This window comes from Dasypus novemcinctus, chromosome 25 (assembly GCF_030445035.2).
Source record: "Dasypus novemcinctus isolate mDasNov1 chromosome 25, mDasNov1.1.hap2, whole genome shotgun sequence".
NCBI classification, from domain to species: domain Eukaryota; kingdom Metazoa; phylum Chordata; class Mammalia; order Cingulata; family Dasypodidae; genus Dasypus; species Dasypus novemcinctus.
Window position 1 is genome coordinate 42,845,532 of NC_080697.1, and position 25,579 is coordinate 42,871,110.

Sequence of the window (25,579 nt, forward strand, 5' to 3'; positions counted from 1 at the left end):
GCAATGCTTCAATATGTGTTCATCTAACAAATGTACCACACTAATGAAGACTGTTGCTAATGTGGGTGTGGGAGGGGAAGGGAATGGGGCATATGGGAATTCCCTAAAATTTTTATGTATCATTTATGTAATCTAAAGCTTCTTTTAAAAAAAAAAATTAAAGATATAAAAAGACATTGTAGTCTGGTTGAAGAACGCCTATCCCATTTCCATTGGTTTCAGACTATCCAGCCATGTTAAGGCAGGAAAAGGTTTGCTCCTGTACTCTGGTTCTGAGTTTAGCAGCTTGAGCTATATGTTAGATGGTATGAGAGACTGGGTGACTTTAGGCAATGAGGCTGTCTCTTTTGATGTTACATCTTGCCCAAACTCCAGAAATATGGCCCTAGTACATTTATCATTTTGAATGGATAGAAAAGTCTATCTGCAGAGAATGTTTTTTGTCCATAAACCATGATAGGTCAAAGGCATATTGCTGTTAAAACATGTAAAATAGAGGAAGAAGATCAATAACTATTGTGTGTCACTGTGCTCCAGGTTTTGTGCATGTGGTTTCATTGACATTTTAATGTGGACATTACTGTCCCCCTTCTTATGGCTGAGGAAGCTGAGGTTCAGAAAATTGAAGTAACTTGCCTGAAGTCACCTAGCTAGGTAGGGTTATTTAATTCTGTAGCCAACCTTCTTTCCACTTCTCCAGTATACCTGAATGGCAGGCTTTCCAGCAAAAGTAATGCTTGGGTGTCCTTTGATGGATTCAAACAGAAAGGGGCCCTGCTAATGCGCCATTCTGTGAGGGATGTTCTTTGCTCTCTCAGCCCACCCATGTTCAGAGGACTACACGTGTGTGTGCTCTCGTCTTAGGTCAGAAGTGTCTCCTTAAAATACCTGTATGGCTTATTTTAACCCAGGTATTTATAAAGACTGCAACAGAATTAGCCCAGAGAATTTTATTATTCACAAAACTGTGGATTGAAACATAAAGAGAACCACGTGAAGCTTTATATAGCTCCCACAGACTTAACTTTTACCTTTTACCATCCTGCCCTCCATAAGTGTGGGTGAGGCACCAGGCAGGAGTGGCCCTGTCTTCCAGTGCCCTCTGTGCCTTTATCTGCTGGATCAGCTTTTATGTCTCATGCCACTGGCCCCTCCCACAGACCCATTTACGGTGAAATGCAGTTTGCTTTGAGATGAATTCAAGTTTCTTTACTGTGTCTGTACTTGGTTTATATTATCTCCAAAGAGCATTAGCTAAGGAGTCATGGGAACTGGGTTTCCATCTAGCTGCTTTAACAGCTACAATGATGAATTGATTACCAAGTATCAGATGCCTCACCTAATTTTTATCCTTGCCACAACCATGTGAGATGGACATTTCTATCTCTGATTTAAAGAGGGGAAAGTAGAACTTAGAGAGGTTAAGTGACTTCAGGTCACAATGAGTGGGAGATATCTTGCTGGTTACGAATCTGACTCTGGAATTCCACCCTGACCTGGGCTTCAATCCCTGGTCCTTACTCACTGAACTGTACAAATCTATTTGAGTTGCTTACATGTCAACTCATCACAAGGAGTCCTTATTCTCTATGTGTGAAGCTCATCATGTTTACTCTTATGTATTTAATATTACATTGTATGGCAGTCCTGTCATTTAGTTAGCCATTTCCCTAAAGGTGAGCATTCGTATTATTTCTTTTTAACATTATAAATAGCAGTGCCATAAACATCCTGGTTAATAAACTTTTATTCTTGTTTTATATTATTTAATTAGGAAAATTTCCCAAAAGTGGGTCAAAGGATATTGACCCTGTAAAGTTCCTTGACACCTATTGTTTTCTGGAATGTTGTTTTGTTTCTAATTTTTATTTCCACCAGCAATTCTCACTATACTCTCATTAGTAACAACCTGTTTTATTAATCTTTTCTAACTTGATTGGCAAAGGAAAAATGGTTTCTCATTTTGGCATCCATTACTTTGATGATTAACATACTGGAACTTTTTAACATATTTTTACTAGTTATCTGGATTTCCTCTTCTGTGAAGTATCTGTTCCTGTCAGGAGGATCATTAGAATCTTACCTCCAGCAGCCAGTGGGGCCTGGAATTAAGTCTTGCTGTTGTGGCTTGATGTCTGATGTGACGAGGACCCCAATCTGCAACATCCCCTCCTTCCACACGCTCTGAAACTTGTCCTTTAGCACAAGGTCATTAACTAAAGTTTTGCAAAGGTTTTCCTGCATCTCACCTAGTATCCCAGAATTGACTCTTGCATATCTTGTTGACTCCTACCTTGTATGATCCACCTTCGAGGATTGGAACATGTTGCCAACGTCAAGGTTAGGGTTCCTCTCCTGTTGACTAGATCACCAAATTGACCTCTCTTCAGTCACTTTGACAATTTCCTGACTCCTATTGCTTTCCCACATTTTTCATTCCCCTCTGCCAGCATGCTCACCATGTGTGTTTGGACTGAAAAACCGTGGTCATGCTGGTTATTCTAGACCTGCCATCTCCCCTTGGACTCATGCTGCTAATGTCCTATCATGTGTCCTAGCTGAGCCACTTGGTTTTAGGACAAACAGTTCTGAACACTCCTAATCTCACTAAGGTACATGTGTATAAGAGAATTCTTCCAACGTATATCCAGTTTTGCTTAACTTATTGAAATTAAAGCACATCCAGATTATATAACAAAGCACTCTTTCCTCTTAGCCATAACAGAGTAAATGTGTGAGAATGAGGGAAATGAGGTTTTTAAAGGGCTTTTGACATCTCAAGAAAAATATGTTTAAAAAATAGAAAGAATTCTTGTTATTTATATTGAGCTTCCTGTTTATGCAGATGGGCCTCAATAACCATAGGGGACAGCCAATCTAAGGAAGAAAAATTCTCAATTAATAAAGAATTGGAAGTGAAGAGGGAGACTTAGATATCAGAAGTAATTCTATGGAGACTATCATTTGCATACCACCTTAAAAATTGATGCTGAAATTGCCCTTAAACTATAGGCTGGGTGACTGTAACTGTTTTGTCCTGTCACCCAGAGGTGTAAACAATGTAGGACATGAGAGGCCATCAGTTCTAAACCTGAAAATATTAGAGTAGGTGATATTGGCTTCAGTATGGCAGAGTCATGGACATCATTTCAAAGAGCCAGGGTAATATCCAAACCAAAGCTAGACTATGAGCTATGTAAGATTTTTCCTGTTTGTAAAATGGGAAAAACACCACTTAAAGCCTTTCTACTTGTCCTTGGAAATGATAAAATTTTATAGATATTCTCCAAGTAATTGTATCCCCTTACTACTGTGGACAAACTCCTTTCTCCTCTTTTTTCCATGGGACCATTTCCACCTTCTATTTATTTGAAATTTGCCTATTTCCAGAGGACATCAGGTCCCCTGCCAAAGTTCCCTCTAATGGACGCTGTGGACTCAGCTACCACCATGTAGGCTTTTTGCACAAGTGCTTCGATCTATAATCCCTATTACTACATATGACCTGCATGTACCCAGCAAGCGGTGTGTGATGTTGAGTCACCCCAGTGTCCCACAGCCCCCTGAAATCCATCATCCCCAAAACTGGATTTGTCATATTTCCCCATTCCAAACCTACTCCTCATCCTTTGTCGTCTAAGACTCCCTACCAGATATTTCAAATCAGAAACCTTAAGTCATCCTTGATTCTTTCCTTAGACCTTTATGGCCAATTTAGCATTAAGTCTTGTTTACCATATCCCCATTTACTTTTCTATCCCAGCTCCTACCACCCTTGCTTCAAATATTTTTTTCTTTTGCTTGGAGAACCATCACAACCCCTAACAGGACTCTTCTTCTTCTTTTGGCTCCCTCTCAAAAATAGTCACCAGAGAGATCTTTCTAAAATGTAAATACTGACAGTGTTGCTTCCATGCTTAGAATATTCAGAGGCATTTCATAGCCCACAGGGTAAAATCCAAACTCTCTCACAGGACTCATAAGCCCTCCATACCTAATCTGTCAGTTGTACATCTTCACTACCTATCCTCCTTCTTCCCCATCCCTCCACCATTACACACATACACCCGCAATAGACTGTGACTACCTTGAGTGTGACTCTTGTTTATAAAATATTTAGGATAGTCCAGTCATAAAATATGCTTTTTCTTTTTGAATGAGGGCATGACTCACACCTTTCTCAATGGTCTTCTCACCTGTCTTCAAAATGTACTTCTTCGTTCCTTCTGCTGCCATAATACCTGCCTGAATTATTCATATTAATGAACCATTTCCTTCATGTTCTCATAATCACTTAATCATAATCTCGAATTCAGAGACCATCCTCTCATCTCAACTTCTTTTATCCAGGAATTTGGGTACAACCTGAACTTCATCAGAATTACTCCAACATCAGGGGCCTTAAAATTCCAGGATTTTGTTTATTTTCTCCTTTTTCCTCATATTTGTCATGTATTCCACCTCTCCTGTTCCTTCATCTTGAAGGACTGCTCACCATCTTTCTTGCAGTTTCAAACCTCTTAACCCCTCACTATTCCCTTCATCCATCATGTCTTCCTGATTTCACTTACTGGGGGTTAGACTTTCATTAGGCTCCAGATAGTTCCCCAGAAACCAGACACATTTATCTTCTAACCTTCACCATACCCTCTTTCCAATTGCCAATTCTGAGTTCCTTTCATAACCCACTGTCTATGCTTTCACTTTTAGACTACTGAGTTTAATGGAGAAACTCATGAGAATGTAAAAATAGATAAGGCAAACCAGAAATTAATGTTTTTCAAAATATTAGTGGATATGCACTGTTGTTCCAAGGTTCCCAACATCTGAAACTCTAATTATTATCCCTTTCTGGGACAAAACAAGGATCAGAAGTTCTGAGATAAAGCAGAAAGAAAGAATGAAAAGATAGTTTTTTCTTTTATTTTTTCTGGGCATTCTTTCTTGCTTGCTTCCTAAATATATTTATTCTACAAATTCTTTGTTGATTTTCTATCTCTATACATTCTGTTTTTTAATACATATTTAGGAGTGAGGTACAAAAATGCTAATTAGAAGTCTCATGTCTGTGCACAGAGATTGTTAAGTGGTGAGCTCCACTGCAGTGTGACTGGGCAGGACTTAGTTTTTCTGTTGTACTATCTATAAATCTTTTCTTTGGGAACAGTTGAGGTCCTTTTCCTTCATGGTTGGGATAGATGGGTTTGGATACACTCTGGTGAATGTCCTTCTTGGAGTTGAGCAACATGAGGAAACTGGGGGTCTTTGTATATATTATGTAGATATTTCTTTGATCCTTGTTTTCAATATGGCAGTCTTTTCTAACCCCTGCTGTGTTTCCAAGACTGGAGCTTCCATGCTTTCTTTATACAACACATAATCAATCAGGAGCTAGGAAGAGGAAGGCATAGGCATTTGGCCATGTGGGGATGAGGGATGGAAACTGAGGTTGGGTATCTAACTGCTTCTTATGCAGATATTGAATGAATCCCCTCTTTTCAGTCAAAGGAATCACTATCACCTTCCACAATTACTTACCAGCACCTTCTCCCACCAATTCTTGAGTCCTGACAGTGTTCTGCAGTGAGAAGGAATTGCTTCTCAACGACATTCCTTTCTATAAGCACTTGGTCTTCAACCTTCTCAGCTTCACTTTCTATCTTTCAAAAATATGTTGACATTTTTTGCCTGATGTTGTATTTTCTCAATCTGTCCACTTTTCTTTATCATTATATGTTCACAATTTTTATTCCTTTAACTTTTGTTTTAGAGAGAGTTGAGGAGAAGAAAGTGAATCTAAATGCTTGTGTGCAATCGACCATGTTTACTGAACATCCTCTGATTACCTCCTTATGATATGTTCCTAGGAGCAGAATTGTGAGATCAAAGGACCAGTATCTTTTACACTGTGACTCCTATTGTCTAACAGTCCACCTGAAAACCATATTGATTTACACTCCTACCAACAAATGTGTATGAGGGCTGGTTTTATTTTATGAATGCTATATTTCTTCCATATGATGAAACAGGCTTCGTCCACTCTAGAGGTGAAGCATGATGGCACTAGAGTATTTTAATCAGTGCACTTCATTATGGAATATCAGAAAAATAAAATTAGTGTGATGAGTTAACAATTGTGCAATGTTATAATTTATGATAGTCATTGCTGATACTGTGGACTGGTGAGCTCATTCTAATGTTAGCCTACCTGAGAATGGATAGTCCAGGCAGAAAATGTGTCTTGACCTATTGTGCAGATTGTTTGAAAGATGGGTAGTTTTGAGGGACCAATGATATCACACGAAGACCTCATAAAAGATGAAGAATTTGACAGAATCTGTCCAAGACAATTTCTTCAGTTGCTGAATTCTCTTGGTGTGTTAGGCAGAACAATGGTGGGAAAGTGAAACGAGTTAAAAACAACTTCCTGACCCTTAGAAAGTAGATGAAATCAGCTTTGCTTTTTGCAAGAAAAGACAGTGAAAGACACAATCATTGTATCTGCGTGTTAGTATTGCTCAATGATTTATGCCACTAGTTTGTATTCTGGCCAGCTATGTTTATGTATAAATATATATGTTGGGAGTGGGGGTGGTTGTCATCATTAAATGCATAATGTTAGTGAAATACAGGTTGAGAGAGGAAACTGCAGCTCTGTCTTATTTCTGGCAGTCAGCAGCATTGGGTTGTCCAGAAGATGTAAGTGTTGAGAAGGCATCTTTGAGTATCAATAGCCAGGGGGAAGAAGAAGAAAGCGCTTTGAAGAAGGGCTGTTGCTCAAGGCTCTGCCTGGATAAGCCAAGTTGGGGAATAACACGGTGGTCCCTGTTGCCATGGAGACAACCTTCACTGACAGTAGTGAGGAATGAGCAATTCTCCAGCGGAACTCTAATTCAGACTTCAATTAGAATTTCCTGGAATACCCCACTTATATTTTCTGATCCTATTGTTCTTTTCTGACTTTCTCTTTCCCCTCCTTATTTCTCCTTTGTTTCTATTACATAATCAGTCTTCTCTTTCTGGGAAAGAAGTGTAGGCAGACAAGTGAAAGAGTCCTGTTTTAAAGATAAGGAAGCCAAGTTGAAGAGAAGAGACAAGGGCATTTAATTTGGCAAGTAAACTCTCCAAAAAGCCTGTGTCTTATACATAACAGTTATTTGGTAAATGTGTGTTGAATTGAATTATAAGGAAGTCTAGATTCTAGAGAATCCTTGCTTTTGTGTCCAGCCTAGCTTGGCTACTTTTTTGGAACATAATTAGAGAAATATAAGTCTGTGCCTGGGAGAAGAAGAATACCAGTTTGGTTTGTTAGAAAAGAAATGCAAGTCTAGAAGATTAACATACTTTTCCAAAGTGAACTAGGAAGGAAAACTAAAAGAAGTGGGTTTGCAATCCTCAAGGCTCTAATAATGTATCAGAGGGGCATCAAACCCATTTACTCATTCAATGACATTTTTGAGCTAAGGTGCAAGGTGTTCTGTAGCTATAAGGATGCATTACACTTGGTGCATCCTTTCATGGGGTTTCACCCTGGGTCATATGCTCTACCTATCTGTTTAGGTAGCCTCAGTCCACAAAGAAAGGGAACTGATGACAGAGCCTGTGATATATTGGGCACTTGTCCATTTTTCCAAGGAGATATTTGTTGAGACAAATGCTGGTAAAAGTCATGGAACAGAAGGTGTTTCAGGTGAGGACTTTTAGGGACTACATGAATTCTCCCATTCTCCTGCCTAAGGTTAGAGACTAAAAAGAACTTAAAAGATCACTGATAACAGTGATCATCTGTTTTCAGAGAAATTCCTTCAACAAGCACTTATTGAACACCTACTCCATGACAGGCACTGGAACAGCCACAGAAAAAAGAAAGACTTTGGATAGGGTTTTTAGGATGTTTTATAAAGAAGTCAACACTTTAGCTAAGTGAGGAAGAATGAATAAAACTTGACCATATAAAGAAGGGAGGAAATTGTGTTTGGAAATGATATGCAGAAAGAAGATAATGAATGGGCATGTTGACTTTGGCATTTATTAGGAGGTTATCATGAAAAGGCATCTCAGAAAAAATATGGTTCCCTGGTGTTCAAACAAAATTTTAACCGGTAAAGCCCAATATAGGAAATTGAGAAAACCATGTTATTTAAGTTGAAATGGTATGGGGGGTCACAGAGCCCTCTTTACTAACCCCAACCTCCCAAGGACCCTGAGGTACCTCTAAGAAATCCTAGATTTCTATAGAGCATAGTTATTACTTAAAGAGTCCAAGTCCCCTCATTTTACAGATAAAGAAAGGGGGCCCAGGAAAGCAATGTCTTATTCAAAATCACTAGGCAATTAAATGGCAGAACAGGGACTGACACTTACGTGTCTTGATTTGAGAATGCTTTTCATCACCCTTCAGTGCTTCTTGACAGGTCCAGGGGAGAGAATCTTTTCTTTCTTACCATGTGTTTCTGGCTCATGCAGACAACAAATTCAGTGCCAGGTGGCATGTCCCATGGCCACTGGCTCTTGGCTCTGGCTTGACTGGCAAGCGGCCCACTGCAGGAGGACTCTGTTCTTAGAGGGGGCTGCTTCCTCCTCTTTAGTTTCCTCCAGTGTTGACATTGGGCAGCAATTGAAGTGAGCGGCTTTAGAGCCCTGGGACCTCAGCGAATGCTTAAGCTTACATTGTAGGCAAGGAACCTTCAGGACCTTCAGAAGAGTAGAGACTGTTCCTTGAATGCTCTAGAGGCAAGACAACCTGAGGATTCAACAAAGAGAATTACTCAGGACAACAGCAATGAGAAAGCAACCTTGTAAAAGAAAACAGCTATGGGAGCATGCCTTAGTGAACAAGTCACTGAGTGAACAAATCACTGGCCTAGGGTGACTACCAAAGGCCATTCATACAGCCTGAGTCTCACAACTCTTGACCTGTCACACATCTCTTTGGCACTGATGACAGAAAGTCACAGAACACAACTCAGATAGCAATGTCTGAGCTCCTAATATAGACCAGTCTGTCCTATGTGTTTCTTTCTTGTTTGTTTTCTTTTTTTAATTATATTTTTTGAAGATACATAGATCACAAAAAATGTTACATTAAAAAATATAAGAGGTTCCCATATACCCCATACCTCACCCCCACTTCTCCCACATCAACAACTTCATTCATCATTATGGTACATTCATTGCAGTTGGCGAATACATTTTGGAGCACTGCTGCACCACATGGACAATGATTTATATTGTAGTTTACACTCTCCCCCAATACTTTCAGTAGGTTATGGCAGGATATACAATGTCCAACATCTATCCCTGCAATATCATTTAGGACAAGTCCAAGTCCTAAAAATGCCCCCACATCAATCTGTTCTTCTGTCTCCCTGTCCTCAGTAACTACCGTGGCCACTTTCTCCACATCAATGATACAATTTCTTCCATTGATAGAGTCCCAATAGTTCTATAGGAGTAAGTCCACTCTAATCCATATTCAATTCCTCCATCCTGTGGACCCTGGGATGATGATGCCCACTCCACCTCTCTATCGAGAGGGGGCTTAGATCCCACATGATTGATGGATGTGATTCTCCTGCTTGCAGTTGTAGGCACTCTCAATTCCCTGGTGTGGTGGTTGACCATCTTCACTTCCCTGTTAGCTGATCTGGGTACGTCCAATGAATCAGAGAGTAGGAATTGCAACTCTGCTGAGGTGCAGGGCCCAGCTGGCACATGGCCAATCCAGAGATTCCAGAGTATACACCAACTCAGTATATTCCTGAGTATACACCAACCACAGTGTCAACCACAGGTTCAGTAAAAGTGGCAGAAGAGTCATGTGTAGAAAAGTCACATCTGAGTCCAACTCCATCACACTTAGGAGCACAAATTCCAAAGTAGGGCCCACTGAAAAGGCACCGAACTCCAGAGCCATCTACCATGACCACAGAACCTGTGTGTCTTCCTAGCCCTCAGGAGCATCAGTACCTGGGGTTGTATCTACTTTGGCTGTCCCTTGGATCCTCTTGAGGTGTATCTCATTTATTCTTCACAGAGTGCCATGAGGTAAGGAATCTTCTAGAAATGAAGAAGCTGAGGCTCAGTAAGGCCAGGTGACTGGCTTCAGATCACACAGTAAGTAGGAAGATGAGCTGAGGTTTGACACTAGGTCTGCCTGACCCCAAGCCTCGTGCTATTATTACCACAACAGGCTTCTCCCTTTCTTATTATTAAATAAGAATGTCTGCTTTCCTGAGGAAAAATTAGTTATCTGACACCTCAGAACTTAGAACTATCTCTATTCCTAGACCCAGGACAGATTTCTGAAGGGCAAGTCCCAGAGATCTTTATGTTTCATTTTGTGCCTGAAGAAGGTGGTAAGAAAGAAAGATCCAGGTCATGGTGTGTTACCCAGACTGAGGAAAGATGTCCTGAGCTTGCACTAGAGAGCAACACACAGCCATTTGAAGCTCAGTCATGGGCTGTCAAGAGGAGCTAGGTAGTATGAAGGGTTTCAAGAGGAGCTAGGTAGTATGAGGGGGTTGCCTGGAGCAGGCCTTCTGGAGAGAGGGTCCCTCTCGGTGATTCTGACTGCCAGGCTCCACGCTGCTGTCACAGCCCAGAGAACACAGAGTGAGAAAGCCAGCAGACTGACCCCGCCAGCACCCCAGGCGACCACTCTGGTGCTCAGGCTGACCTGGCTGGCTGGCGGCCACCACTTCCCTGGGGCCAAATGGCCATTAGGATCAGAGCTCCTGCAATCTGTGGCTCCAGGGAGACCGTCTGCCTTTCTCAAACTTTGTTAGGAACTTAATTACAATTCTTTTCTCTCTGCCCACCCATAAAGCCTCAAATGCAAGCTTTGCTGCATTTGCCCTACGAGGCCCATGGACTTGTTGAGTTCACCCTGGAAGAAGAAAGAATTGCTTAGGGGGCCAGAGAGCATTTAGCTGCAGTGGAGACATGCTCGTTTTCCTCTTGAGTTTACAGTGGGCTGCATCCCTGTTGGAATAGGTGATCAGATGGGTTTTTTTCAGGGCAGTCACCAGAGATAACCATGCCATGGGTATGTGTCTAGCCCAGTCAGACAGGACCTGTGGGAGAAGACCTCTCATCCCAGGCAAGCTGCAGTGAGTCACTTTTACACACACAGGCATGAGCTAGGCCTCCCTCTACACATCAGGACGTCTGCATGTCCCCCCTGTACTCAAGCAATGAAAACAAGCTTTCCAGATTTCCCCAGGCACAGTGGTTTCAGGGGAAATAATTCTCAGGGTCTAACCTCAAATCCTTAAGTGTTACACAGTGACATGTTTTGTTTTGTTTTTTGTTTTTGCCTTTAATTGGCACGATAACTCAAGGAGACCTTGTTGTTCTGATCTTTAGGATGGCTCAGGTTAGATAATTAAGACAGAACAGCAGGGAAAACTGTAGTTATTTTAGTACTATTAAAGGAAAGATAAAAAGAGGGAATTTTACAGGCCAGACAACTAATCTAGAATACTTATGTAGCAATTTTGAAATGCAAGTGGTGCTTTGCACATTGAATTGTAGGGGAAAAATCCAATCTTTTGCATGTTGTTGATTGATAAGATGAAGACTGGCACCAGGATGGTGAATGACTGTTCCATCAGAGTGGGACTCTCCTGTCTTGAGCAGTAGAGAAATGCACCATAGATATGATGCTATGCTGGGAGAGTACTGCATATTTTGGGTAGAGGCAAGGAGCTGGAAGAGGTTTGTGGACTGACTATCTAAAACACAATGAAGACATTGGCTGGGTGATCCATTTGTAGCCAGAACATGCACAGGAAGAAGGAAGAAAGGAAGATGGTCAAGACTGGCAGACAATCTGGAAGTCCACATGACTCTTAATTGGATGTCAACAAATTGTGCCCTAGCTAGTGGCTCCGGAGAGCTAACTGGGGACAACAAAGAATTGTCCAAAATAAGGAGCCCTGACCTGAGCAGTCCCTGTGGTAATTATAAGACTGGACTAGCTAGGTTGTAATTATAAGACTGGACTAGCCAGGTTGTGAGTGACAAGACTCAACAGGAAGGATATCAGGAGGGTAGAGGAGGGTGGTGCAAAATCAGAGACAGCAGATTAGAAGCTAGCAGCCAAAAACGAAAACTGGAAGTAAACCAGAGAAAATGCTAGAAGCCAGCTAGCATGGAAAGAGACACAAAAGACAGTCAGAAGCAGAATGCAAGTTGCCTGTGATTAGAGTGGATGAAGAGAATGCAAGTTGCCTGTGATTAGAGTGGATGAAGAGAATGCAAGTTGCCTGAGATTAGAGTGGATGAAGAGACAGGGGTGGACAAAACCAATCAGCAGGGTCATCACTACCTGATGACTGCCCCACTCCAAATCTCTACATTTAGGTATACCCAACCAGCCCATATACACCCCACAACAGCTAGCTAACAGGCAATCATTGACAATGGCCAGCTCAGTGCTTGTGCTCATCAATTGCCACTTACTTTCATTTACCTAGACTTGTTATGTTGGGTATTAATGCCAAGATGAGTGCACAGCTTGGGATCCTTAGGTCTTACAAGCTCTGCATACTCCCTGCTGGCACCCCCGATCTCAGTGTCTCTGAGACTTTCCTCCAATCACATCCAGTTCCAAGGGACTATGCCACCTTCCTGCCAGGAAGAACTCTGGCATTGTGGAGAGTCGGTAGTAACCGAGAGGCAGGGAGCTCTTGAAACATCGAAGACGTTCAGCTCAGTTCTTAGGGTTCCCAGCTGGTTAGCCTCTACTCCTTCATGTGGTTCTGGTATGATAATACCACATCAAGTACAGCAGCTTTCAGGAACCTAGGCAAATAGTTTGGTGGCAAACGTTGGGCACCAACCACAGAATGATCTAATTACATTGTAAGTCATAGCTCATATGTTGGAATGAGAAGCAGAGCCTGACTCAAATGTTTGAATTAAATTGTGCCCAAATTGAAAGACTTGCCCAAGAAAGAGCAAGGGAAAGGAGAAAACATACACAAAAGACGGATACTAGAATCAGGACAAACCTTGTCTGCTTCCTGTAACAGCAGGAGTCTCAGCTAGAAATTCAGCTGAGTTTGCTCTCTGAGTCACACCTTGGTTCGGACACACCAGGAAGCTTGTGGAATCAGTCTGTCTTGTGCTGTTTGCCTAGAGATTTGGGAAAGAGTATACCCACTATGCAGAAAAAGAGAACTTGAAAGAGCTGTCCCAAGGACTAAGGGCCCTGATCAGAGAGAAGACTATGATTCTGGGTCCACCTTGGTGTCAGCCATGTCAGCTTCAACATTGCTCCCTCTGTCTGCTCTCTAGGGCCTCAAGGTTCAAGGCCAAAGATATTCGCACATTGCACACACAATAGCACACCCAATATGAGGAAGAAGAAGCAGCAGAAATTTCAAATCTGTTCTTCCACCTCTTGGCCAGACTTGAGAGCCCCAGGTAGCAGAACTGCTTCCTAAGCTGCATTACAGAAGGGAGCATGACAATTCATGCTTTAAGGGTACTCCCTTTACCCGAGTACTCATCAGAATGTGCTGGAACCCAGAGTGGACCAAAAGCCTGAGCTAGCATATGAGCAACCACAGCTGGGAGTTTTGCAGCAGCTTTGTGGAGCCTATATTAGCATTACTCAGGACTCAGATTTGGGATATTGGTGGTATTAAGAGTTGTCACCACCCCCAGGAAGCCGATTGGGTGAGGAGAATACACCCTCTATCAAATGTGTCAGCTAAGTGACCTGTGTCCCTGAACGCAGCAATAGTTGGGAAGGACTCTGCCTTGAGTCTGGAGCCCTGAACTGGTTGAAATGGACAGAACTGGAGAAATACTATTTTTGTGTCCCTGGTTCAGCCCCCTGGACCCCAGACTCCACACTCCTGGCAGATGTTTGCTGGGAATATTAGAATACATGAGATTCAAGCAGGCACTGGTGGTCATTCCATTCCCAGAGTGCCCCTACCGAGATGGGCCACTTAGGTTTCTGGTAGGACCTTTGCTCTTATGTGATATGGAGGAACTCTGGTAAACATTACCATCTGTAATAGGTGCTTAGTATGTTCCCTGCTGGCTTCACTTTAGGCAGGCACTCCACAAGGAAAGAAAAACCAAACCAATAGAAACACACCCAGCCTTCAGGATGGGCACGTAGTAAGCATTGTTCGAGAATTAGGAACATCTGACTACCCAAACTGCTAACCGCCACCATAGCTAGGCTTTCAGGAGGAACACTGGAAATAAATAATATTAAATGACACTTTGGCTGACAATAGAATGGGGTCATAAGGGCTGGCAGGACGAGGTAATGGGAGGGTATGAGGATTCATTAGGCCTGATACAGGAGGTATGACTGGCAATAATGGGGCAAACTGAAGGAGGAAAAAGTTGGTGGAATAATCAGGAAGAGCAGGTGGTGAGCACTATTGCTCAGTGGAAAAGTCTCCCTGGAGAAGTGATGGAGTTTCCCGAGACGTTGAGGACTAGAAGAGGCAAAGACATAATATACACCAGGGATCAATTCTGCCCTGGCAAAGAAATGATCTCGATGATCTAATGGTCTTCCCTGCCTCTGATTTAATGATGAGGTATACAGCAACAGAGAGGGAGGAGGTATGGCCTAGAAAAGGAATTAGGAAATTATACTTTAAAGGTCCTTAGCGTTCTCTCGCCATTGTGTCTGTACTCTTTTGACGGTGACACCTTATTTAGTTAAGAATTAGACTCTGTTAAACATTTTCAGGAATTTTATAAAGTCTGTGCCCCTAGAAGACCATTTGCTTCCACTATAAAAAATAGTCCTCGTTAAAAAGTGCATTTTTTCTTTCTACACTCTTAAGAGATTAGGCACTTAAATAAGGGCATGTATATTGCCAGGGGGGAATATAATTTAAAAAACCCACCACTGTACTGAAACCTATTGTGTGGAGTGTATTGTGACTATAAGAAATAGCTACAGTTGGTCATGGGTAGCTGTAGCTAGACCTGTGATACTCCCAGTTCTTCATTTACATTAAGAAGCTGAAAGAGAGAAAGTAGGATATCAATCAAATCACAAAATAGAAGAATGCAGGGAATTGTCCAAAATTGGGAAAGGCAGCCTAACAAATTCCTTAGCCCACTGTCACTGGGAAGTTTGAGGAGAGGCAGAAGGTCCACATATCAAGGATGCTAAGAGAGCACATCTACATTGGGAAGGATGATGATTGAGCAACTATTACAAGGTCTCTTTTAAAACCTGTATTGGTTATGAATTGGTGAGAAACAAATGTTTATTATCTGTTTCTGTGGGCCAGGCATCTGGCATGGTTTAGCTGGGTCATCTGCTGAGGTTCTCAGGAGGTTTCAAGTAAGTTATTGGCCAGGTTGTATTCTCAACTGGAGGCTCACTGGGGAAGAATTGACTTTCAAGGTGACACTGATTTTTGGGAGAATCCCTTTCCTTGTGACTGTAGAACTGAAGGCCCTGGCTTTTTGTTGGCTGTCACCTGGAGTCTGCCCATAGTTCCTTGCAGCTCTGAGAGTTCACTTGAAGCTTCTTGTCAGATGCACTCTCCTAACATGGTTGTTCACTTCATCAAGCCAGTAAAGAGAGTCTTTAGCAAAATGGAATCTTACATAGCACCATGTAATCCCAGGAAGGCATCCCATCACTTCTGGCATATTCCATAACCTGGAAGCAAGTCCCAGGTCTTGCCACACCCAAAGGCAGATGTCTTAGTTTGCTAAAGGCTGCCAATGCATAATATCAGAAATGGGGTTGGCTTTTATAATGGGAATTTATCAAATTAAAATCTTACAGTTCTGAAGCTGTAGAAATGTCCAAATCAAGGCATCATTAGAGATGCTGTCTCACCAAAGGTCGGCTGTTGGAAATCCTGGATATGGCACATGGCAGCCAGTCTCTGCTTTCCCCTCCAGGTTCACCTTCTTCCTGAGCTCAGCTGTCGGTGATCAGGCATATGACTCATCTCTCCTCTCTCCTCCAGGCCTTACTGCCAATTCCAGCCTTTAGCTGCACTTAGCCTTTCATGGTTTCTCTCTTTCTGTGACTGTAGGCGATCCTGGAGTCCTCTCTCACATGGCAGGATAAAATGGCAGCACCCTTCCTTTTCCCTCTCCTCTATTTATATAGAATTCCAGTAAAAGGACTAAGACCCACCATGGGTCCCACAATTTAATCAAATGGTTCCATCTACAAAGGGCTTATAGGCCTAAGAATGTGTTCACCTTAGGAACAGAATTTTCTGGGGTTCACAAAAAATTCAAGTCAGCACAGGAGGGAACTGCACAAAGATATTGTGGCACTTTGATATTAGTTATGAATTCCAAAAAGAAATATTGATTATGTTTGTAAACTGATCTGTTTTCTGTGCATGATTCCCTTTGATTGACTTAAATTCAAAGACTTTACTTTCACTTAATTAAAGCAAGATTAGGGCAGTGAGTCAACCGCATCATTAGGACGTTCAGGGTTGAGTCCTCACCCCCTTGGTAGGTCATATAAAGAGATTCTCAATAAGAACACAGAAGTAGATACACAGAGAAGAACACAGAGGACGAGAGCTCCATAGACATGAGAGTGGCCCTGGGAGGAGAGGAGCCATTTGCCTGATAGTTTGCAGTGCTGAGAAAGCCCTGGGAAGAGAGATGAGCCCTCCAGTCTACAGTTGAGATTGGAAGGAGCTGGGACCACAGAGCTTGAAGAGGAAGGAGGGAGGAGGAAAGCTGAACCCTTGCAGACATTGCCCACCATCTTGCTCACCACATGGCAACTGACTTTGGGTGAGGGAGTAATCTTGAGTTGGTCTCTTTAGGGCTTTATAACTGTAAGCTTTTACCCCAAATAAACACCCTTTATAAAAGCCAACAGATTTCTGGTACTTTGCGTCAGCACCCCTTTGGCTTACTAAGACAGACATGGAAACCCAGAGTCAGGGATAATGGGGGTGACCTTAGATACTACCCACCAATCACTACACAATGTCCATACCCTACCACAAACAGGTGCTTCAGCCTAAGTAGTTTAAAGGGCATGGTTATTTTTTGAATTGCAGTGATACATATTTTTTAAGACTCCTAATTGCTACTGAGTTTTACTCTTAAAAAGTTTAGCTTCCTTTAGTCTAAACAGTTTTTCTTTACTAATTCAGGCTCATTTTAATTACTAAAACTTGTCCAATGATATTCATATATTCACTCATTTAAGAACTTTTCTTTAAAAACCTCCTGTGAGCACTGTCCCCAGTAAGCTTATTATCAACTGGGAAAGACAAAAACATAAATATCAATGTGTGTTCCAGCCCATGTGAATCAGGATTCTGTCACAAAAGACTATGGGAGGCAGATGGAGCATCTCAGAGGTGCATTGAAGAGAGGAGAACTTACAGGCTTGAGTGGTCAGGGAAGCATAAGAAAGATACTTTTAACTGCAAAGGTTTTAAACTCTATACTAATCAAATAATGAGAAATGTAGACGAAATGAATTCACAAAACATGTTTATAATGGGCAACCACCCTCTCCTGCTCAAACCAGTTATTTTATAGGTAGCATCCTTTGCTTGTATTTCTTAGCTCATCCAGGTCTTGTGTTTTCAAAGGCACAACACTATCATGTATCCTTTTCTCTCCTGCATACTCTACCTCGTTTTCTGCTTAGGCAGTTTTACATTCAAATCTTTCCCACTTAAACAACACATAAAATATAAACCTTTTTCTTGGTGCATAGCCTATTTCTTCTCCTGACATGCACATTCTCTCAAAGAACTGTCTCTATTCTTCATCTCTTTTGTGTCCCTCTAACTTAGTTCTCATTTAATTCTCCTGTCCGCTTCTACCGCATCACACCATCACAAAATTTATTGCTAAACTCTTTGATGTTCAAGCCAACAGATCCATTCCAGGTATTGTTTTGTTCGACCTCTCCCGGTTTCCGTCTCACCACACTCTTCTAGTTTTCCTCCTTCCTCTCTGACTGCGTCTTCTTTGTCTTCTTTGCAGAATTCCCCATCCTCACTTGACCACTACATGTTTTATCATAATATTTCTATATGGATATGCTATAATTTACATATATTTTCCATATGATTAGACAGTTTGTCTTTTTATCTTCTCTGATGTAAATGTAAAAATCATCTGAGTATACATCTTTGTTTGCATTTCTAAATATTTCTTCAAGCTATATTTACACAATTGTAAACTTTTGCTTTTCTTAAACTAAGCTGTTTCAGTACACACTTCCTCTGCATTCAAGCCTTGACTCCATTGCCCCTCCTCATCGAACTTTCATTTCCAAACCATCCTTCCCAGAAAGCCTTTCCTAATCCTCTAGTAGGAAGTGATTTTTTTTCTCCTCTGAAAAATTTTAACCTTTTATCTGACTTTCTTCTTTCATTTTTCAGTTTTAGCCTTATATTATACTTATTTTCATCGTTATACCCTTCCCAGAGGTCGTTTCAATTTGTGTTCATCTTTGTCTTCTCAAGTAAGTCTAGAGGGACACAGGTTTGGAATCGCTGCCTTGCCCTTAAACACCTGAGGTCATTCACTCATGTTTCTGACCTTCAATTTCCTCATGTGTAAAATGGGAATATAATACCCATTTTCAGGACTAAAATTTCTGACACGTCTAATGCATTATAAGAATTCAATAAATATGTTGCTTTTAGTAATAGTAGGTGAAAATTTTCTATTAAATGAATAAATGGAAGGATTTAAATTAAATCTGTGTTTTAAAATTCCTTAAGATAGGAAAAAGGGAAAAAAGGTAAACAAACAAAACCCAGGAAGTAGCCAGCCAATCAGCCAACTAACTTCATTTTCTCTTGCTATATCACTCAAATTACATGTAAGCAGCTCTTAAAAAATGTCTGTATATCAAAACTAAAAGTATTTTATACTAACTCATTGGGAGAGTGAGGTTTCCAAAAGCCTTCTATAGCTTCCTTCCTCTTTTCTACTCCCCTAAATAAAGTAGGGTATGTGAAGGGTTTTTTTTGTGTGTGTGTGACAAATGTTAGAGATTTTAAAGCCTTAGAATTAGAAATTATCCAAATTTTTAAGTTGAGAGTTACTTTTATCCCCAGGGATTTAGATTCAAATCCAGACTTGTGAATTAAAATGGTGTCAGATGAAATGATTTACACTTTGCATTTTCTTAGGACAGTCACCTTATGTGTACTCAATAACAATGTAGATTTAAAATATTCATATAACGACAGATCTCAAATACTTTCTCCCCATGGAAATTCATCAATATATCTATTGACACTGCCTTTCATAATCAATGCAAAACTGCAATCCATCTCCACTCTTTTCTTAGTTCATCTGTGAAAGGTTGGAGTCTGATTTTCCATTGCATATTTCCATTCGTATTTTAATAGTCCAGGTCTGTGAGAGCAAGCATCAGAATGGAAATTGCTTCTAGAGAAAGTTGCAGCAGTTGATTGTAAGTGAGGACTTTCCTGTCTTTGACTCTTTGAGGTTTCTGATGAGGATATGAAAATTCAAAGACATGATCTGTATTTGAAATTTCCAAATTTATTACAGAGGTAGCAGCATGTTGATGTGCATGTCTCCTTGTAGAACTCAAAAAATGAATTTCCTGACATTAAGCTCTTAAACAAAATGTATATGTGTTGCCTGTCAAAAGCAGGGTTATTTATATGTCCTGAGATTCACAGGTTCCAGCAGCTAATCTTCAGGATATTACTTGATGGGCCATTATAGACAAGATTTACTTGATATTTGTCCTTTTTCTAAATTTGCGCATTTATTTAAACTAGTATCCTGGGCTCCTACTGAGGAATGGTCTCTAGACTTAGCCATTGCAAACCTGGATTGTTGCCAAACATTGATTGTTCAAAAGATAATAGCATCCACAGAAGCAACTTAGGAGGGGGAAGAGGAAGAGTAGCTCTTGTGAGTTAAAAATGAATAAGAAGGCGGCTGGCTTTCTGCCGAGGAGAATATGGAGTAAACACAGATAAAGCAGATGGAGAATAGAAGACATTTCCAAAAATTTTTTTTTCCATCTTACAATATACAAAGAAATTTCCCTAGCGTTATCTCCCAGCATAGAAAACCCGAAGCTGGGAAGTGGTGAGGGCAGGTGTCACTGGGCTTATTAACAAAGACGGAAGCTGATGGTGAGAGAGGGATGAGTTAGATTGCCCTGAAATCTTAAACCAAAATAAAACATTTGTGTCTGACGTGGTCCTCCATACCCCAGGGATCCAGCAAGGTGACAGTTTCTCCTTTAAGCAGTCTGCACATCAGCTAATGGGAAATCAGGACTGAAAGCCAAGAGATCATAAATCTGAAATGGCTGGCTGGGGGGCTGAGGTCAAAGACCCTGACTTAGTGGGCAGAAGATCTGAGTTGTAGCCCAGGTTCTACCATCATCCAGCTCTGTTAACCCAGGAAAGTTCTTTACCTACCACGATTCAGTTCTTCACACTTATCAGCAGCAGAGGTTGGGCTGGCTGGTAGATGAGGTCCTTGAAAACTTTAACGTTGTATGATTTATTCTTTCAATATATTCTTGACCACCCACTAGGGAGGCACCAGTAATGCTAGGTGCTGACAATACTAAGATGAATACAGCAAGGCAAAGGAGAAATATTGATGGGTACCTCAGCCTCCCACTGGGGATAGGCCTTGCATGATGTTCTGTTTCCATATCTTATGCCATTGCAATTCCTGAAGACTTCCACTTTGCCCTCTGAAATTTGTAATCCATTTTCAGAGAAATCCTTTATTTCCTCAGCTTCTTCTCTTAATGTTCCCTTCTCCTTCTTGTGCTAATGGAAACCCGGTTCTCCACTGAAGACCCTGCTATGTGTTCAGTTTTCCCAAATGGTGGCTGATTTTGTGTTTGTTTTTCCCTGCACCATCCCACTACTGGACCTGGACATGGAAGCAGAATAGATGACTTTGTTTCCTTCATTGCCACTCCCAACACATTTTCTAGTCATTCTCTCTAAATTTCCCAATTTTTATTCCTCATGTGATCAGCTTTTATCATCTTGTACCCCAATTGCTACTGCAATCTATAAGCTTCTGAATCACTACTCCTCATTTCTGGGTGGTTTCAGCTCCTGACTCACAGTCACACTCTCCAACACCACTCCTATCTCAAGTTCTTTGAGAGTCAATGTACATATAAATATTTCCAATAATCTGGACTCTCAGTTCCTTGAACTTCCTTCTCTTTTCTAATGATCTTGTTCTCCATCCTGTATCAGCCCAGATGCCCACTTTTATTACCTTTTTTATTATCAGTAAGTGCAGTACCTCCATAAACTCAATTTTATGCATCCCAATACTCTGAATACCACCTCTTATCTTTCCAGCTTATTCCCTCTGGTATTTAACTCTAAAAATCATTTGACTTTACCAGGAACTCCAATCTATTGGTGCAGCCAACTTTTCCCTTCCCGCATCCCCTTGAGGTCCTCTCTTCTCTTCTAACCAGCTCATCATTCATTATCAGGGGTAACTTCCTAGAACTCTTTTGATAAAACCACAACCCCAGCTAAATCCAATTTTCCACCCAGGCTTAGTGTGGCATCTGTTCAGCTGAATATTTTTGGAAAAAAATGTACAAATACACTGACTAGTTCCATTTTAAATTCGTAACTAAGAACCTTAAGTGACACTTAACGTCAACTGGAGATTTTCCTGGTTCATTTATTCTCCCACTCTTAGACCCGTGTTTTTCCTCTTCCCTTTTACTGTCAAATCACCATTATCTCCTCTGCCATTTTCATTCTTAGCTGATTGCCTTGCTTCCTATTTCACTGAAAATGGAAAATGGAAGAGAGTTTGCACAGGTCCCCACCCCCGCCGCCACCACCTTTGTCCTCCTGCTAGTACTTACACATGCACATACTGTTTTTGAGCTTATTATTGACTGTTACTATACCTGGACTGTTCACGTGTCTGGGGCTTCCAAAGCCAGTGTTTCCAATTGTTCTTTAGATCCCCTTCCACCTACTCAAAGTTTTCACTCCAGCAATTCTCTCTTTCTCTTCAAGTATTAATTTTTTCTTTATACTAAATCATTGATGATATAAATCATCAATATACCAACATACTTATATTTTTGATACATATGTATATGTATATAAGTATATCATATATATATATATTTAGCCCTATTTCTTCTTTTAGCTACTGCTTTGTTTTTCTGCTTCTCTTTGCGGTAAAACTGCTCGAATCATTTAGTTAATTTCAATTCTTCTTCTCCTATTCTGTCCTAAACTCTCTCCAGTTGGACTTTCCCCCCACCATACCTCCTAAGATGACCCCTGTGCGGCCAATACTATGGGGATGATGCTCAGCAGCATTTCTCGTGTCTCATACTCCCTGATACACTTAAAGTTCACCAGGCTATTTTGATTTTCCTCCTAACTCACCTTTTGTTCCTTCTTCATTTCTTTGCAGGTTATTCTTCATCTCTAAGGCCTGTTAACTTTGGAGTGACCCAGGGCTCAATCTTTGGTCCTTTTCCCATCTCACTTAGTTTTAGATAAGGCCTCTCTGATGAGGATTCAAAAATTATCTCCAGCTCATATCACATTTTTGAACTGTATCTATTCCAACTGCCTATTTAACATCTCCACTTGAATATCTAATGATATTTCCTACTTCACAGTCCAAAACTGTACTTCTGATGTTTCCCCAATAAAGCACTTCTTTGACATCCTTCCCTATCTCAGTTGATAGTTAGTCTGTCTTATCAGTTGTTCAGGCCAAAAACCGTGGAGTTGGGGAGCAGATGTAGCTCAAGGAGTTGAGCACCCACCTCCCACATGGTGGGTCCTGGGTTTAGTTGCCAGTGCCTCCTAAAGGAGACAACAAAAAAGCAGACAATGAGCAGACATTGAGCAAACAAAAAACAAAAAGCAAAACAAGAGCAGACAATGAGCAAAAAAATTAAAATGACAAGCAGACAAAGAGCAAAAGCAATGAGCAAGACAATGAGCTAACAACAAACAGACAACGAGCAAAAACAAGCAGGCTCAAGTAGTGGAGTGGCTGCCTCCCACATGGGAGGTCTCACTTTTGGTTTCCGGTGCCTCCTAAATAAACAAACAAACAAACAAACAAGCAGACAATGAGCAAAAAGACAATGAGTGCAAAGGATGAGCAGAAAACCAATGAGCAAAAATGAGCAAACAGACGAGGGAACCACCTTGGGTGGGGGTGGTGAACCATGGGGTCATCTTTGACTCCTCAATTCATGAGAAGATTCTGCTGATCCTATCTTCAATTTATAATCAGAATCTGATCATTTCTCACTCCTTCCACTTCAATCACCCTGGACCAAGCCATTATCCTCCTCTCTCAGCTGTATTACTGTAACAACCAGCCAGGTCCTGCTGCCTCTACCTTTGCCCACATCTAGTCTGCTCTCAACACAGCAATCAGAGTTATTTTTTAAAAAAGCAAAGTTAGAGCATTTCATTTCTCTGCTCAAAATCCTCTTACAGTCCCAATTTTACTCTGAGCAAAAGCCAATTCCTTGTAATAGTCTGAGTCCCTGTATGACCTGAGGCCCTGTTACTTCTCTGACCTCATGTCGACTCTTCTTCCCCAGCTAACTCTGCTCCAGACACACTGACCTCCCTGTTTCCCTCTGAATGTGTTGGGCATGCTCTCATTCTTAGGTTTGTGTCCTGGCTGGTCTGCCTGCCTGGAAAGCGCTTTCCCTAGATATCTACATGGTTCACTTCCTCACCTCTTTCAAGCTTTTGCTCAAAGGTCAATTTCCCAATAGGGACTCTTTTGAGCATCTTATTAATTTTGCAAGTCATCCCCTGCACCTGCATCCCCAATACTCCTTACCTGGCTCTAATGTTTCCCCTTTTCGTTTTCAGAAAACACCTAACCTTTTAACAAACTCTCTGCTTTACTTTTCTTTTGGTTTATTGTTTATGGTTTGTCTCCCCCCAGTACAATATATGTTCCAAATTGGCAGGAGTTTTTGTTGTATTCACTATGTGTCTTAAGCAATTAAAACAGCACTTGACTCTAGGGCTGGATTATAAAGTTTGATTTGGGGTGATGGGATACGTGAAGAAACACAGGTAAGGGCCAGATTATAAGAAGCCTTTAACAGTACAGAAATAAACTTGAGATTTATTCTGAACACTGGTAAACCCAGAAAGATATGAAGCAAAGGATTGTCATGGATGTGAGTTGTGGAAAAGTCATTTTGGTTGCAATGATTCAAGGACAAAAATACTTACAGCTAAGGTAAGAATGGTAGCAGTAGAGAGAGTGAGATAGAGTTAAGAAATAGTTTTGCAAAAGGTGGAATATAAAGGAAACTTTTGATATAGGAAGCTGACTACATGGCCAAGATATCATCAAAATAAAAATCAGAGGAGGAAAAACTGGTTTAGGGTCAGAGATATTTGTTTCAATTTTGTGTAACTCCAGATTGGTGGGATTATCTAGTAAGCAGTTGGACCTCTTGATCTACAATTGGCCAGGCAGATCTTTGGCAAACTACTTATTCTTTCAGCATCCCAAGGTTGTTGGGTTCTTAAAATCAGTATAATAGACATTGAAAAATAGTACTTATATTTTAAGGGGATATGAATATTAAATGAGATAACACAAATCAAGCAAATGGAAGAATAATCAACACATAATAAATGCCCAATAAATATCAGCTGTTATTATCATTTGGTTATAGAAATGTGTTGAGATTAACACAAAGCCAGAAAGCAGACATTATTGAAGGACACGGGGATAGTCAAGGAATCCAGAGATGAGACCCAAGGCCACCCACTCAGGGTCTGGAGCAAGAGACTGAGAAACTGTAGAAATCAAGGTGACTGCTCTCTCTGTCTCTTTCACTCTTCTTGGGATTCAGGGACTTTTCATTTCTGACTCTCTCTGCTTTATCCTATTCTCTCTATTTCTGTGATTTAAACATGCCCTACCCTCTCCTGGCCCAATTCAACTTTCAATTTATCCTCAAATCAAGCACCCAGGAGGCTAACTAGAATCTCTGTGGCCCACTTCCTAGTAACTAGGAAAGAAAGTCTGATTGGCTCACTTGTCCAATGAGCTTGGTCAGGTGGGTTCATATGACTCAGTGCCTGTGCTGTCAGATGGCACTTCTTGCTCTTGAGTGACAGTGAGAAGAGAAGATAAGGCACATAGCCAGGGAAGGCAACTAGGTCAACTTCACTGTATAGCCAGTTAGAGTGGTAAGAATCCAGATGCTGGAACCTAGCAGAGTTGAGTTTGAGTCTGAACTCTCCCACTAATTAGCCGCATGACTTTAAAAAGATCATTTAGTCTCTGAGACTTAGTTTTCTCATCTGTATAGTCCTTATTAGGCAGTTCTGAGGACCAGGTATGATAAGACAGACACAAGTGCTTTGCAAGCTGTAAACACAGTGCACTTGGAAAGGGTTATTGTTAAATCCTTCAATTCTGAATGATTTGGATGTGGATAAAATTCCACTCATCTATTGGAACTGTGAAAGCTGTTGAGATGATCTGTTGTAAGATAAACTCCTTACTGCCCCACCTATTGCTCAAAAATGTTTTGCAAAGGTGCTAAGCATTCTGA